This window comes from Leptosomus discolor, chromosome 16, assembly GCF_034619465.1.
Source record: "Leptosomus discolor isolate bLepDis1 chromosome 16, bLepDis1.hap2, whole genome shotgun sequence".
NCBI lineage: Eukaryota > Metazoa > Chordata > Aves > Leptosomiformes > Leptosomidae > Leptosomus > Leptosomus discolor.
The window spans coordinates 9,129,407-9,146,021 of NC_141406.1; positions in this window are offsets into that span (position 1 = coordinate 9,129,407).

Genomic DNA, 16,615 nt, shown 5'->3' on the forward strand with positions numbered 1-16,615 from the left:
TCATAATACTTCCTCACAGGGAACTCAACAGTCTATATTGGCTATCACTGTCATCCTCTGAAATATTGCTGTCATTCACATACGTAATGTCCCTGGTCTCAAAGGATCTGCAACCACTGTGCTAACTGCAAATAAGTGCAGGGATTACTTTGCTGTTAAATGCAGCTCTCTTCTGAGTATAGAGAAGGAGCTGCATGGCTGAGTTACCAGCGAACAGCTTTTTGCCTGCTTCTTGGGGAAGATGACCAGCTTTTGGTCAGAGAGAGGAGAAACAACTCCTTTTACAGGCCTGCCATCCTAATGTGCACTGTGAGCAGACACAGGGATGGGCATTCAGAAAAAAGGGTGTGTGTAGACCTCTTGACCTCATTTTCTCCCTTTCCTTTTTAACTGGCCATTGATCACCATTCGCTCTCCTGGGCAGAAGGCAGGCCTGGGGACCGGGGCAGTGCGGTCAAACAGGCAGATCTACACGACTGGCTCAGCCGCGTGTGCCTGTGCATTAGCTGCAGCCCTGTGATTCCCCAGCCTGGGATTTGGGAAATAACATTTATTTCTGCTCAAGTCACCTTCGAGGCACATCTGGGGAAGGATAAAAGTAGTGCTTTCTGGACCGACGTGCAGGTGAAAGACAGATCGCAGACATTAGTGTTTTCAGGGTTACTTGTCCAGAGCTAAGCCTGCAGTTCAATGGGAAAACTACAGCAGCCTGATTTTCACAAGCATCAAGTGTTAACCATGGAGCAGAAGAGCTTTTGCCTCCAGGGCTCGTATCTAAAAGACCCTCTGCAGAGGGACAAGGAGGCAGAGTAATCCTGGTGCATTACTTAGTCTCTCACCACGCTTACTCCTGGTGTCCACTGCACCCTGCTAGGAGGCTGTGCAGCTGCTCCTTGCTCTCTGGCAAGGCAGAAAGCATCTGCCTATGAAGGTTCTTCCACAGTCTGTTTGAGAGCCATTTGTTTCTCCAGGTAACAACCTGCTCTGGCAATAAGGTACAACCGTGTGTGCTTGCATGCGTTTCATCTGCTGGCTGTAGCACTGGCCGTTGGGATGGCTGGTTTGGCATGTTTTTTTGTTCAGTCACCAAACAAGAGCAGGATGTGGTGATGTGCCAGTTTTTGGCCAGTGTCTGGGGTGTTGTTCTCCCTGACTTGCTGTGTAAATTGCTTCCCCTCCTCATTTTGTGCTTCTCTTTTGTCTCCCAACCTGTACAGTGTATCTTTGGGGTTACAACTGTTCATGTCCATGCGGCATCTCGTACCATGATCCTCTGAGGTCCCAGGTCCAGCTTAATGCAGTTGTGTAAGGTCTGTCAAGCCTGTCTCCTGTGTAACTGCAGCCACATCTGACCCAGAACCAGGGAATATAATGGTTAAACTATGTAGAGACGGGCTGTTAGACAGACAATTGCAGCAAAGCTCCTAAAGTGCTTTTTCCTTAGTTCAGCACCTGTCAGTGAATGCCAAGGATGGAACAAGTGGGGTTAAGGGAGCTGGCACTGGGAGCGAGTGTGAAAGTAGCAGTTCAGAATGAAAGAAAAAGGAGAAAGAAAAAAACCAAACAACCCAATTCACCAAACCCTGAAGGGTTGGGTGAATTACTGCCACTCTTATTCTGTGCCATTTATGTGGGGAGAGGGACTTGTTTGACTTCTTGGTGTTGGTGGTTTATAGGAGTTGAAGTCTCACCTCTGCAGTAAAGTGCCAAAAGGGAGGCATATACACATTACCAGGAAATTGTAAAAAAGTGCCAATAAAGGGCTTTTGCTCACACATCAGGAGGGTGGGAGCGAGGGGAAGTGTCATTATGCTGTGGGTTGAACGGGGGCTGGAAGGTGTTGCTTTGGGGAACGGGCCAAGGATGGGGTCACTAGTCCCATGGTGACGGCGGGAGAGTCTCTTGTCTGTCGCAGCCTCAGCAGCAACAACAAGCAAGCCTGGGACTCGATAGCAGAAGCTTCTCCCCTTTCTCCTTTCTACCTGCCCTGCTGCTGCATGCACAGGGACCCTGCATGCTTTTTGTATGGCCTCCTAAGGGCAGTTGGAGAGAGGCAGGGAAGCAGCAGACCTCTTGCTATCGCTGGGAGCCTTCCAGCTTGGAAACAGCAGCTTGCATGAGCCATCAGCAAACTGCTAACTGCCTGGAGCAGGAGCAGAGCAGGATAGGAGCAGTCCCTTGGATGGGGTGTCTCCATATCACAATACCTCACAGCGTGGCACAGCTTGCTCATCAGCTCAGTGTGCCAGGTGGCTCCTCCAGGCACGGTTGAGGCTGGATACGATGAAATCTAAGGGCAGTGCTCTTTGATGCTGGCTTTGCATCCAGAGAAGAGCCTTGCTGCATGGAGCGTAAACAAAATGCTTCATTTGCAGCCATTGATTTATTGTGCTGCTTGCTGAAATGATATTACAGCTGGCTGCAAACTGGTTTACATTCTCCTACAGTGAGCTCCTGTAACGTCAGTGCTGCAGAAGCTATCGCTGCTCACCAAGAGCAATGCCAGTGGGAGGCTGAGAAGGGGTCATAGCCTCAGCTGGTGTAAGCCACGGTAGCACCACACCAGTCACCATTCACCCAGGCCTGGTGCACTGCAGCAGAAGGGTCTGACCCTTTTTTGTGTACGGTGAGATGTCCTTTGCCCTAACATGACACACTTGCAGGCTGTGTGCTGAGAATATTGGGTGCAGCTCCTTCTTATTGATGGGCATTGAAGAGAGATCTTGTTCTGGATACAGAGAAATCTGGAGGAAGAGGTGCTGGCATTTCTTTTGTGTGATAGTACGGCGGGGTTTATTCAGTGTATGTCCTTGTTTTAGAGTTTTTGGAAGGGCCGGTTTAGTCCCTGCCCCCTAATACTGAGTGGTCACCTGTGGATCTCTCCTGATCATAGCCTGCTTGTTGGATCTGCCTGCTCTGTATTTCCAGTTCAGCCTGTACATCACGGTTGGACCCAATGATCTTAAGGGTCTTTTCCAACTTAACTGATTCTATGATCGTTGAGGGAAGGACTCTACGGGAAGCACTTCTTCCTTCTGGTGCCCTCATCACTGTGGTACCCTAAACCTCTTGGCCACTGTATGCATGTAAATTAAATAAGAAAAAAAACACCCCACTGTGTGTGGCTGGTGATCAAAGGCAGGGAGCTTGCAGCCTAACAGGCATTTAAAACAACACTTGAAATTCTCGTTGATCTTTTATCATTGCTGGCTGTGCTGCCAACTCTTTGGAAAGCTGTGGTCTGTGTATTATGTTTATTGTGGCTCCATTTGTGACAGCTTCTTGGAGACAGAAAGGGAACTGGTGGGGCAAACACTGGATGGTGGCCAAAGAAAGGCAATACACACCAGGAAGAAGCTACAACTCATTCAGTGCAATTGTAGGAGCAGAAAAGCGTTGATGGTGGGAGAAAAACTTGCTGAGGTCAGTGATGAGAGACAGCTTGTCAAACAGTTACTCCAATTTTGAGATAATTCCTTCTCCCCCTCCCTCTGTGGGCAGCTGCCCAGGTGTGTGAACCTCTGAAACATGCTCTTCCGTGGCATGCCGGATTTGCTTTGGATGACTGTGTAATGAACTGCTTTGGAGAAAAATGACGTTATCCTTTGAAGTGCACAAGGCTGGATTGCTCAAGGGAAGTCTTTGAGTAGCAGCTGTGCTCGCTGAGCATCCTCCAGGCAGGTGGTCAGGGGCTGCCCTTGCACGAGTGAAACCAGGGGGCTGCACAGGGGGGCTGGCCGACGTGAGACAGAAATCCCATGCCAGCAGTGCAAACCAGTGGTGGCATTGTCAAACTCAGTCCCAACAAACTCGACCCAGGTGTAACTGCGTCCTGCTACCTTTTTACCAGTCTGGATCTGGGAGTCACCGAGGAACTGATGGAGAATAACACCTAAGCATTAGGGTATCCTTGGTGGAGGGGGCTGGAAGGCAGGCAAACCCCTTCCCTCACTGCCTGCCTGTTGCCTCTTGCCTTGAATAGTCTGTGGAGTATGTTGAATCTAAGTGTGGGTGGATTTATCGCCTGGGCAGGATGCTACCGTGGCATTTAGCCCTGCAAACCTCAACTAGATAAATTAACTCATTGCCTGTCCCTGTTGGTTGGTGTCCCAGTCGCTGCATGGGGGACCACGGGAGGCAGCAAAGTGTCTCCTTGCCTGCCTGAAAGTGCTGCTGTGAACCAGCGTCAACAGACCTCCAGAAATGCTCTCTCTCCCCTTGATGCCTTTTCCCTCCTCGGCGGAGGCAGGTTCATTAAGCCCAGAAGCTTTGTGGCAGCAGGGAGCTGGGCTGCTGCGGGGAGAGGATTGCCTGGCACTCGGCTGCGCCATGCAGGCTGCCTCTCTTAAATCTCTGCCCTGTTAAACGGGATTGGCTTGTTTGCGAGCAGGCAAAATGCCCTTCTAGCACATGGGCATTAGTGTAAGCGGGTGAAGGCGCCAAGACATCATTGCTGATCATTAAGTGTGTTTATAAAGGCAAGGCCAGGAGCCAGGAGGGCCCCACTGATCCAGTCCTGCTGCTGTAGCTGAGCCAGCGGCAGGGGGATGCAGCATGGGTAATTCTGCTCCCAGCTAGATTAACTTTTAAACTAAACACATCCGAGGCCAGTCAGGTCCAAGGACTGGCTGTGTGCCTTGCTGGACGCAGCGTGGCGATGATTGAGTGTTGGGCTCTGTGGATGGGGGTCCACTCCCTGGGGCCACATGCTTTGCCGTGGGATGGCAGAGCTGCTGCTTGCTCTGCAGCGGAGGGATGGGTCTGGGTCCAGGAATGGCCCGGTGGTACCTGCTCAATACAGAGCTATGCAACGGTGCAGGGAGCTGCCTGCCCCAGCAGGCAGGGTGGGGGTAAAGTGCTGTGGTTTTTGACAGGAGCAGCCTTTGCAGAGTAACCCTTCCTCTAGCATGGACCGTGCTGCAGACTGAATTGTTATCAGGATAATGTTTTTTTTTTCATTTGAAGTCCACTAAATTCAGTACAAGAGACTTACTGTGAGGACGGCCTCAGTGGCCGTGTCCAGGCTCTTTGGGCAGGCAGCGAGCAGCAGCACATGGGGTTCCTGGGGGGCTGAGAATGGCTGCGCTGCACAGCACATGCTCCTGAAGCAGACGCAGGCACGGCGGTCAGTTTGCCAGCTGTTGTCACGCTGCTGTTGACATCTGCTGCTGCTGACATGAACAATGTGCTCCACAATGGGCTCTCAGCACTGCTCATCTGGGTGGAAAACCTCTGAAGGGTGCCAGCACCTGCTCTCGGAAGTTCATGAACTTGCTTTGCTTTCAGTGCTCCTTCAGCCCAGACAAAGGCCAAAGCAATTGGATGTGGTGATGCTGGAGGAAAAAAAAACAACCTTAGCAAGAGCAAAACCTTTCCCCACTATCCTGCACCTACATTTTCCAAAGGGACTAGCAGCAAGGGTTTTGGGAGGGTGAGAGGGAGCCTTTGAAACAAACCCACATGTCTGTGTCAGCCACTCGATGTGGTGTTCACTGTATCATGGTGTTCTCCCAGACCAGCTGAGGCTGGAATTAGCTGTGGGCACAGGGGAGGGAAATGGCAACGCCAGCTTTGCCTGCTTGACGGAGGAAGGCCGTGTCTGGAAAAATCATTTGGCTTCAAGTCAAAGCTGCCACTTGAACTTTTGGGAACTATTAGTAGAAGCTGAGTAAATGTCCCCCTTCTGCTCTAAGCCATTATTTTCTAGTTTGTTTGGGTACCAGCCAGCAGCAGACATGCCTAAAATACTGTAAAGTAAGAAGTTACCAGCACTATTAGAGACAAAAGGCAGTAAGAAACCATGTCTGAGGAACATCTCTTGCAAACCTGACTGCCTGGCTAGGCTGCTATAAAGCTGTTACTAAATAAAGAGCAATGTTTGTTGCTTTGCTGGGCTTGTGGCAGAAGTAATGGAAGAACTAGTGTTCCTATTAAGACTGAATGCTAAATGGAAAACTCTTATGGAAAGGACTCTGCACCCATTTTTTTCCTTCTAATGCTAATTCCAGATTTCCTAGTCTCTGCTTTCCTGGATGTGGCCTGGATGGCCAGCTTAGGAATGGCTGGATTGTTGTACCTGTTTAAAATAATTGTGCTTCGGCTCTTTGCCAGCCTGAGTGGAAAAAAAAACAAAACAAACCACTGTTCCTTTGGTAAAGGACATGGGTGTTTATGGGAACCTGCTGATGGTGCACCCCCGAAGCCCAGAGTGCATGCAGCATCCCCCACTGAACTTCTGGAGAGCGCTGGCCACCACTGGAGAGTGTTCTGCTGTCCTCATGGGGACATGGCTGCACTTACAGCTTACATGTGGCCGTGACATCGGGTAGCAGAGAGGTGCCTTTAGCCAGTGCAGAGATCCTCTGCCTGCCCAGTGTGATGTGCATATTAAGTGCAAAGTAATTTCTTATCTATAAGATTACATGCTTATAAATATCTACAGGGTGGGTATCAAAAGGATGAGGTCAGACTCTTTTCAGTGGTGCCCAGTGACAGGACAAGAGGCAACAGGCACAAACTGGAGCACAGGAAGTTCTGCCTCAACATGAGGAAAAAATTCTCTACTTTGGGGATGACAGAGCACTGGAACAGGGGGAGGTTGTGGAGTCTCCTACTCTGGAGAGATTCAAAACCCGCCTGGATGTGATCCTGTGCAACCTGCTCTAGGTGAACCTGCTTTAGCAGGGGGTTTGGACTAGATGACCTCCAGAGATCCCTTCCAATGGCTACCATTCTGTGATTCTTACCTCATTCAATAACAGGAGGAAAAAGGTCTTGTTTCCAGCTGTGATTGGCAGTGGAAATCAAATGCTCCTTCAGCGAGGAGGTAGCATGGCCCTGTGATGAACGTCTGTGAGTGATGGATGGTACACAGAGAAAAGGTGTCGCAACCCATCACATGCCTGAATCGTGACAACAAAGGGTTTCTTCTTCCATGCCTGTCTTCTCCGCTCTGGCAGCATTTGCACACATCATTCCTGAGGTTGAGATCATTCATGCTGGAATAACTTGTAAAGCATCCATGTACCATAGGGATTTAAAATTCTCTTCTTCTGTAGCCTTAAAAGGAAGGAGCTAAAGGCAGGACACACAAACTGATGAAAATTACTGATTTTATTCACTATTTTTACCACATTTTTTTTTCCCAGAATAAAATTTGATCTGGGCAATTTAATAATCCTTAACTATTCTGGGTGGGAATGCAGAGCTGAAATGTCACTGTTCAGCACTTCGGAGAACCATGCTGTATTCCTGGTGTTCAGAGACTGTTTTAGGATTGTAACTTTAGTTGATCAGACAATTGGCTCCAACACATTGCTTCTACCTCTTTTACTTTGCATTTTTCATAGCAATTTTTTTTCTGCAAACAACATAATGTAAGCGGATTCTATTACACTAGTGACTTGCAGGAATAAGGCTGGAGGGCAGTGCTCCTTCCCTGTTGCTGCCCGTGTGGTCCAGAGACGGTATTTGATGTACTTGGAGTGTTTGGGGACTGAATGGGCTGAATGTCTTTCCTGGGTGACATGGAGTTTTTCTGCTAGTGCCTTGTGGGACCGTAGGATCTAAACAAAGCTGCAGACCTCCTAATCATGTTAAAAGGAAAATAAAATCAAAGTCAGATACTGGTGTTGCCTAGGCTTGATGGTAGGTTTTGGGCAAGTGAGCTGGTGAGTTGGGAGTCCTGGAGAAGCAACTAGCCCAACTTCATGGGCTTGGAGCCCAAACGCAAGTTACCTTTTCTTCATTCCTCTTGCCTGTGCTGTGTTTTGTCACTGCTGCTGCTGCAAAGCGGTATTAAATGCTACTGCTTCAGAGGGAATGGCTTGGCCTCTGCAGGGGGCAGTTAAAATATATATTCTTCAAGACACACTTGCTACCAGCCACGTTCCCTGAAGATGGGACATTTGTTATTATCCCAGGAAGGTGAAGGATGTGCTACCGCGGAATGTAATTCACCCTGGTGGAGGCCTCCTGCCAGAGCCATCCATCCTTGCAGCACGGCAGAGGGAGCACAGCCCTTGGCTGTGAATAAGAAGACTGAACTGTCAGCCTCTCCTGGGTGGCATCAAAATGGTGCCGTGCCAACGTGGTGGCTCCGTGCTGGCAAATGGTAAGGGCTGGCTTTGGCTGAGGTGATCAGAGCCAGGGGTGAACCTTGATCTGCCTGGCATGGCCAGTCCTTAGAGCCACCTGTGCTGTCACTGGAGCAGGGCCTTGCCATGGATGACGGCAGCTGAAAACCTTAAGGTCAGGTTTCACCGGGATGACTGTTCCCACGTGTCTAAATTGCATTTTAAAGTGGGGCTTAAGTGAGTAAGTAACCTCAGCACTCTTGCTCCGTAGTAATCCCCGTGTTTTCTTGGTTAGTGAATAGGAAAATGATTAACTGGGAGATAATTTCCCATCATTTGAGTTGGGTTTTCTTGTTGTTGTTATTGTTGTTGGTTTTGTTTTTTTGAAAAGTCTGGGCCTGTGGATTATCCTGGCTCTCTCAAGGGTGAGCATTTTCTCATGTCCTTGAGAGTAAATGCCAAACTGCTTGGGCTTGGCTGCAGCATTGGCTTTATTTGCCAAGGACTTCAGAGCGTGCCTGAAGAACAGAGCAAGAGGGAAGAGGGAAAACAGGCAAGTAATTCTGACACACTTTAGTATTCCTGGCGGTGCTGCTGCCATCAGCTGTTCTATCAGCTTTCACAGCCCATGCTATAATTAAGATCTGTCAACACTGATAAAAGGGAGAACATTCAGTCAACTAATTAAGTATTGCTTTAATACTCTAATATTTAAATTCAGGTTCCTAAATCAGCAGAATAATAAAATGTTTTATGTCTGCTTAAATGGCAAGGGAACAGAATGTGAATATCTCAATAGCAGATTTAATTATCAGTCCGCCTTGCCCCCGCGGAGCAGAACAGATCTCAGTGCCAGCGAAGTGGAACCAGGATCCCTGATGGCTGCGGGAGGCGAGCGCAGAGGTGCAGAGCCGGCTGGAGAGCGGGCCCCGAGCCAGAGGGAGCTGGGTAACCCCAGCAGCATGGCTGGGGGGGCGAGGGCTTAAAATAAACCTGAGGATGCTCCGGAGGAATGGAGGTGGGCGCGCTAAGCAGGGGGAGGGAAATAGCTCCCAGTACTAGAAGGAGACTCATCTACGGGGCTCACAGCCTGCAATTCTGTGCTGCTGCTCTTCGTTTTATTAGCAGCATGGTGTCAACTTGCACAGACTGCACGTCTGCCCCGCCATTGCCTCTTGGCGGGGGTTCTTCCCTGCGTTGGCTGTGTCGCCCGATGCTGCAATCCCGACTGGGCAGACAGGGCCAAAAGGGCTCCCCCGAGCGTCCGTGCAAACGGCAGCTTGCCCTGCCCTGTGCTTCCAGATATATCGGTGCTGCTGGTGTATCCGTTCTACTTTGGTTTGGAATTGTAGCCGATGCTGGTTTTCTGTTGTTATTTTTAGTCGATTGCTCCTTGGGTCTTAGGTTGCAGGCCTTGCTTAAGCAGTAAATCTAGATGAGATGCAAATGTTTAACTGAGGCATTGAGAGATGCCTCTTGGTCCTTTCCAAGTTTGCTGTGGGTAGCGATGGCTCTGCACACTGGGGAGGAGGGAGGGATGTGCAGAGATGGCTCAGAGCATCAAGGGGAGCATCCATGAGTTGGGATGCTTAGTGTGTTGTCCATGGCTCCAGATACAGAAAGAGCTAAGTGGGGAGAATGGTGTCTGAGCTGGACCAGGTATTAAGTTGAGCAAATGCTTCAGCAGGCTTGGCTTCAATGTTGTCTTTGCTTTCTCCTTTTTGTGTTCGCTTTCTGTGAATATTTTGGTGAGCACGTTTACAGGCAGGAGTGTTCATGGGGAAGGGAAATATTTGTTCAGATTAATCCCCAAGAGGACCTCAAACCTGGATATTCTAAGTATTTGCACTAGAACCTCGATGGTGACTGCTGTACTCATCCTGGCAAGAAACAGGGGCAGCTGAGCAGCTCATGGAGGCCATTAGACCAAGTAGGGTAATTGTGATTGTAATGAGTTCGTTGCAACTAACGATGGCTGTGGTCTGACTGTGAGCTCTGGGCAGGCAAGGATGCTGGGTCTGGAGTTCTTTTAAGGCTTAAATCTGTTCTCAGAAATTACATGGAATGGAAAGAGGCTTGGAAAAATCAATTTGGAAAATCCCATTCTGTTCACACGTAATTTGCAAACTGAAAAAGAGGTGAAATTCATCAAGGAAATGAATCATTACTAATGATTTGTTCAGCTGTTGCAGGGAGATGATTTATGAATATTGATCTATTTGTAATTGTGAATAACTCCCTGTGGAAGCTGTGTACTGTATGAAGTGTTTGGTATCTGAAATTGACTGAATAAGTGCATTTTTTTAGTATTGCAGTTACTCCAGAAGGCTTTAGTCAAGATTGCAGCCTTCTTGTGATGCACTTCTCAGATGTTACTGTATGAAGGAGTGCTTGGTCCAAAGAGTTTTCAATGAATACCGTGACTTCCATTTTACAACAGGGCCTCACCAGTATGAAATAACTCGCCTGATGTCAGTTAAAGTCTGTAGCAGGCTTTGGGAAAGAATCAAAGTTGACTTAGTCCAAGTCAAATGCTTTGGTTTGCATGAAATAGTGCCAGAGCAGGAATTATTGATATGTCTGCTGTAGAAACCCCACCTTTGCACAACTGAGGATTTTATTTGAATGCTTGAGTCTTGAGGAGGCGGTGTGAAATCTTGTGTAATCTGCCCGCTCTGTAGGAAATGGAGTGTGGGTCACCTCCAAGAGGCAGCTTAGCTGTCAAGTAAGTGTGTGAAGTTGGGATGGATACTGTAGAAGTTATTTTGAATTGAGCAGCTAAGGAGAAAGCATCTATGGAAAAGAAATGCCACAGAGAATTCACAGTACAGCACTGGTGTGCAGTTCAAGGGTTGTTATCCTTCTTCCTTCTCCTGGCGGCTTCATGTCACAATTATTTTGTGGGTGGGCTATGGCTGCTGTTACTGTGTGACTCTGGCACGGGTGCTTCATAGAAGATGATTTTCTGTTCGGGCTGCTCAAGTGTTTCTGTCCTGAGCTTGCCACTCAGTAAGTGGAATGGGATGACCAGCAAAAGCATGGGGTTATTTGTTTTAAAATAGAGAAATATGGCAATTTCATACCCTGCAGTTCCTTCCTGACAACTCATCTTCCAGCATCACATTGCAGTGAGTGACAGCAACCAGAGGCTACTCATAAGGGTGGCATCTCAGCATGTAATAATCATAATTACATGAAATAATAACTATCTGAAGGGCAGCACGGTGAGTGACAAGCCAGAGAACATACCTTGACACCTGCCAAAGATGTACTAAACACACAGAGAAATTTTCCCTAGAATCCTGTCACTTTGTCAACTAACAGAACCAGCCAGAGTTAATAAAATTACTCCTACAAAGTCAAGTGGGTTTTTTTTTCCCCTTGCTGTCAGAGGCTCACTGCTGTAACACAGGTTCGCAGGGTCATCGAGGAGTTTGATCTAGGTCTGGCAATGCTTTTGTTGTTACTATTTCTGGCTGTAATTAATTGGAGAAGTTCCTCTGCATGGAGTTTAATCTGATAATTATTAGTGATATTAAGAATAATTGATAACGCGCAGGTGGCAGCAGGCTTTGGGGACCTGGCTAAAAAAACCCTGGAAAGGTTTGATGTTTCCTTTGCTGCCATTCCTTCTAATGTTTCATTCTGCCTGTGTGTAAGGGCTAGAGTCCAGGATAGGAAATACAGCGTGGCAGCTGATGGCACTTACAATTTTTATCCTGATGTGCAGCAGCAGGTGATCTTATATTGTGCAGTGTCTAATCCTTTATGTAAAGCAAACATGGAAATTGCTTGGACAGACCCCCTTCCCCTGAAAAAAAATGATTATGGAAAGACGCAAAAGGAGGTGTTTGTGGGAGCAGATAATGCATGTAGATAAAAGATGGACCACTACAACTAGAGTTAAAGGTATTGTGTGTGTCCCGCTGGACTTGACCTTTTTTAGATCATCTGCAAGTTATCCTAATCTCCCTTAAAATGAAACAAAAAGCTGCTGGCTGAGTGCTGGACTCACTGCCCAAAGGTCCCTGGCCTGTGTGTGGATGGGTTCAGAACAGATATTCCCAATCACCCTGAGTATCTAACAGGAGTCATAATACTGGAGGTGGGCATGTGCTCCCCTACCAAAAGCGTGCAGAGCACAGTAGGAATGGAAGATGCAGGGCTATTTTTTGCATGGCTCCTTGAGATTAGATTATGTGCATCTTGAGTCTCTCTAGCGCTGTTCTTTGTCGCTTTAAAAATTCACACAGGAGAATTAAAATTTGGTGTAGGACTATTTTTGTTCCACATGGTTGTGAAGATGTGGTGTTATATTCCCTGATATGCTTCTCACTCCCTTGGGCTCCTGTGCCTCTGCCTGTGTCTCCTCACTTGGCTTGTGTTTAGGTACAAGGAGGAAGAGCACCATGCAGGTGCACTGCAAACACAGAGGCACCCATGTCCCCGAATAACGCTGTTAGACATCACGGTTGTAAAATAAGACACGGGGTGAAGTTCATGCAAGAGGTTTATTTATACTCCTGGCTGGATGCACCAGTGGTTTCCATGGGAATGGGAAGGGCTGCACAGTAGGACGGCTGCTCTTATTGCACATGATAGAGAGCTAATGGGGAGGGCTGCAGCCTCCTTAAGCCCTTGTTAATCCAACCCCCTGCCAGCTTCTCAGCCACACATATTTCTGTACCACGCACATCTCTGCACCACGCACTGCTCAAGGCAGGTATCGCTTATAGGCAGGTCATGGGTTATGATGCAAGAGATGCAATTTTTAGGAAACAAATGCATGTTGCTGTTGCAGTGAAGGGATAAAAATAAATTTTCTGTGCAGTCTTTTAGTGGTTATTATTCTGGAGAGTGGAGGTGAGGAGAGCTTATTTATTTACCTATTTATTTTTATGCCCATAATGAAACTGCCATGGGGGAAAGCAGAGCTGCAGGTGGAGTTTGCTTCGTTATCACTAGGTCTCACTCCTGTGTGGCCGCACAGAAAACCCAGGGGAGAACGCAGGTGAATTCAGCATCGGTTGCTGTGCACTGCTGGAAGTTGTCTCCTCTCTTGAGAGGCCGCTGGCCGAATCCTGCTCCTGGGGCACGTTCCCTGAGGGCATTTTCCAGGTCTGTAGCACAACCTGCCCCATGCTTGGTTTTACAGGAAAAGCATCATAGAGTCACAGAATGGTTTGTGTTAGATGGGACCTCAAAGATCATCCAGTTCCACCCCCCCTGCCATGGGCAGGGACACCTTCACTACACCAGGTTGCTCCAAGCCCCATCCAACCTGGCCTTGAACACTGCCAGGGAGGAGGTAGCTACAGCTTCTCTGGGCAACCTGTTCCAGTGTCTCACCACCCTCACAGTAAAGAATTTCTTCCCAATATCTAATCTACGCTTCCCAGAGGGAAGAAGCAGTCCCAGGCATCCGTGAGCTGAACCATTCCTGCAACCCTCCTAATAATTAAGTGCCTGTAACTCCTCCCCTCTTGGCTGCCTTAGAAGCTTTTGAAGGACAGTGCAAAATTCACCCCACTCCTCCCTTCCTTTCAGCCGCATGCTGTGGGGTGACCCACTTTGGGAAAGCAGGTGCTGTGTCCATCTCCCAGCCCAGGCTGGGCTCCACAAAGGGGCTGGGGTGACTGCACAGCACCCACCCGAGTCCAGCAGCCCACCTGGCAGGGGAGAATCTGCACCTTGGGTTTCCCTGGATAGCCCCGGAGGGGCTCTCAGGCTTAGAGTCCCTAAGACGGTGTCAGCCAGAACAAAATCTCAATTACTCCATCATTTACCTGGTGGGCAGGGATTTCTGGAAGTGCGTGGGTTTCCTGGGAGCCACTGAGTGCCATCTGCCGGGCGAGGGGCTTTGCTCTGCGGGCTGCAGAGTGCCGGGAAAACATCCACAGGGAGATGGAGATTGGCAGGGAGAGGCCGGGGGCTGTTAATAATACAGTAGGTGGGGGAAAGCAGAGGATAAAACACAGCAAAAATTGCATTCAGACAACACAGATGACAGTTATTTTGATTTGTAAATGTCTACCTAGTTGGAAAAGCTGCCATAAATAATACCCAGCTGTCAGCCTGTCCTGATCCGCAGGCTGTGCTGAGCAGGGCTGCGCTCAGGCGTGGTGCTGATGGGGGGCTATATTTTTCACAGTGTACGTACAGGATAAACATACACTCTTCTCGCACATGTTTGTCATTGACAAATCCCTGCTGCACCTGCACTATGTCATTACTGTGTTCAGTCACTTGAGTCTTACTTCAGAGACAGCGGGTTGTTGAATTTATTTTATTTTTTTTATAATTTTCCTTCTTGTCCCTCAGCTAAGGTAGGAAAATCCCTCATCCCACAGCTCTGTTTTTGTGGTGACACAAATTGGCTGTTCATTTTGGATTTGCTGTAGCAGCCAGCAGCGGCATTAGTACTAGGTGGCAATCTCTGGGTAGCCCGGTAATGCACCACACTGCAGATTTCTTCCCCCCCCAGTCTGAGAAAGCACAAAAACCCAAGCCATTTCCAGGAAGATACTTGGATGTTGCCAGATTTCACCCATTTTGTGGATAAACAGAGCACTTAAATCTTCAGGGCTATCAATATTTATAGATTAATCTGTTTGAAGGCCAAGAGGGAGCATTTATCATTACCCACTGTGCCCTCCGTAGGCTGCAGAGCAGCACCAGCCCGACTGCAGCCTGGCCTCTCAGCCAGTGCCCGTAGGCAGTGCACACAAAATCACACCTGCTGTCGATCCTGAGTGCAATTTGGGGTATGGGGATCAATTGCTTGATTGGAGCAGGAACCAGCAACAAGGGCAGGTGTTTCCTTGGTGGGATTTGTCTGATTTTTAAGGTGTCTGCTAGCCCTTGATGTGACGCAGGCAAGCTGCCTCCCTACAGGAGCATCCCCCATCAGCACAACTACCTGTCAAATGCTGCTCTGAGCTGCTACTTTATTTCCCAGAGAGCAGCAACAACCTGCAGCCAAAGCAAAGCTGCTGCCTTGTGAGGACCCCCTCGATTTTGAGTGTCCGCTCTTTCCTTGGTCTGTTCCTGCACCTCACATTGGTTCTCTGCTCATTTTAGGGCTAAAGACCTTGTCCGAACTCCCGCTTCTCTTGTCTGGCACAGCAAGAGCTGAGCCAAATGGCTGCCAATGCACTGGTGCTGTAGGGCGCCTGCACCCCGGGAAAGCTAATGCCCCCTTACCCCACATTACAGTGGGCCACTGCTGCTCCAGGCTTTATTTTTCTGCTGCTGCCAGCCCTTTCTCTTTAAAATGTCTTTTTTTTTTTTTTTTTTTTAATATGGTCCTTTGGGGCTGGATTGTAGGCTTTCAAGGCGGTGGTCATCTCGCCTTGGTGTTTGTTGATGGTACAGACTGAGGCTATTGGGCATCTCTACAACACACACAGTCAAACCATGTGTGGTGTTAAAGGGACATTCCAGCCTTTTCTAGTTGTTGTGTTGTCCAACAACAACTGGTTCTTGCAATTGTCTCCTGAAGGCACTGACCAATGAGTTGGATTTACGGTCAGGTAATTAATGAGAAGGATGACAGAGTGAGGAGGCTTTTTGCTTTTCCCCATCAGCTCTGAAAACGGCTCAGGAACAAGCCTAGCACACTGAGCGAGTGACCTTAGCTCATCTGTGTCCTCTGTTTGAAATCTCATAAATAAATAGATGAAGAGTCCCCTGAAGGTTTGGGAAACATTTGGGGGCAACTCTAGATGGATTTATAGCTTCCCATCAAGAACCATGTGAAATTCACGGCTGTGTGTGTCTTTGCCTGGGTATTTGACTGAATTTTGCTTTGCATTCTAGGCTTAGACAGATTTGCAAGAGAAATTAGGGAGAGACAAAGTCTGCTGCTTGAACTGAGCACGATGTTCACACACCTTTGGGAAGCGAAGCTGCTGGGTGTTTTGCCCAGCTGTGACCTCCAGACTAATAAGGAAATTTCCCTGTTGAAGATGCACAAATCTTCTAACAATCCCTTCTTTCAAGGTGCAAACCACTACCAGTAAATGCCACATCTGAAAACACATTTTGCACTGTAGTTGACTTTCATGCACCGTTTCAGCTGGCCAGCCTTCCTGGGATCACAAAGCAGAATTTGCTGTTAAATCAAAGTGCCTTTTTATTTTCTTTGCTCTGTGATTGATATGTTTCATCATGTCACGAAACTATATATAGCTTCTCCCTACCGGGAGACACAGTGGCTGCTCCTGGCCATGTCACCTCAGGTCAGATTAATTAACCCTGACATCATCCATTTTCATGGACAGAGATCCCGTTCCCTGCTGCTTGTAAACAGAAGCCGCTTACAGGGTGAATGCAGCAGGAGGCAATGGGCAGGCTGTGTAAACACCGTCGGTTTGCACCCAGCCAAGGCATTTCCAGTGCCTACTAAAAAGAGCAGAAGCCAACTTTTCATCTCCTTGTTTTTCTTAGGGCTTAGCAAGGAACCAGTAAGTTTGCAGCAGCTCTGATTACAAACATTTGCTCTTTTCTTTAGTCCCTGCTGACTCTGCTGTTGGCTTGGT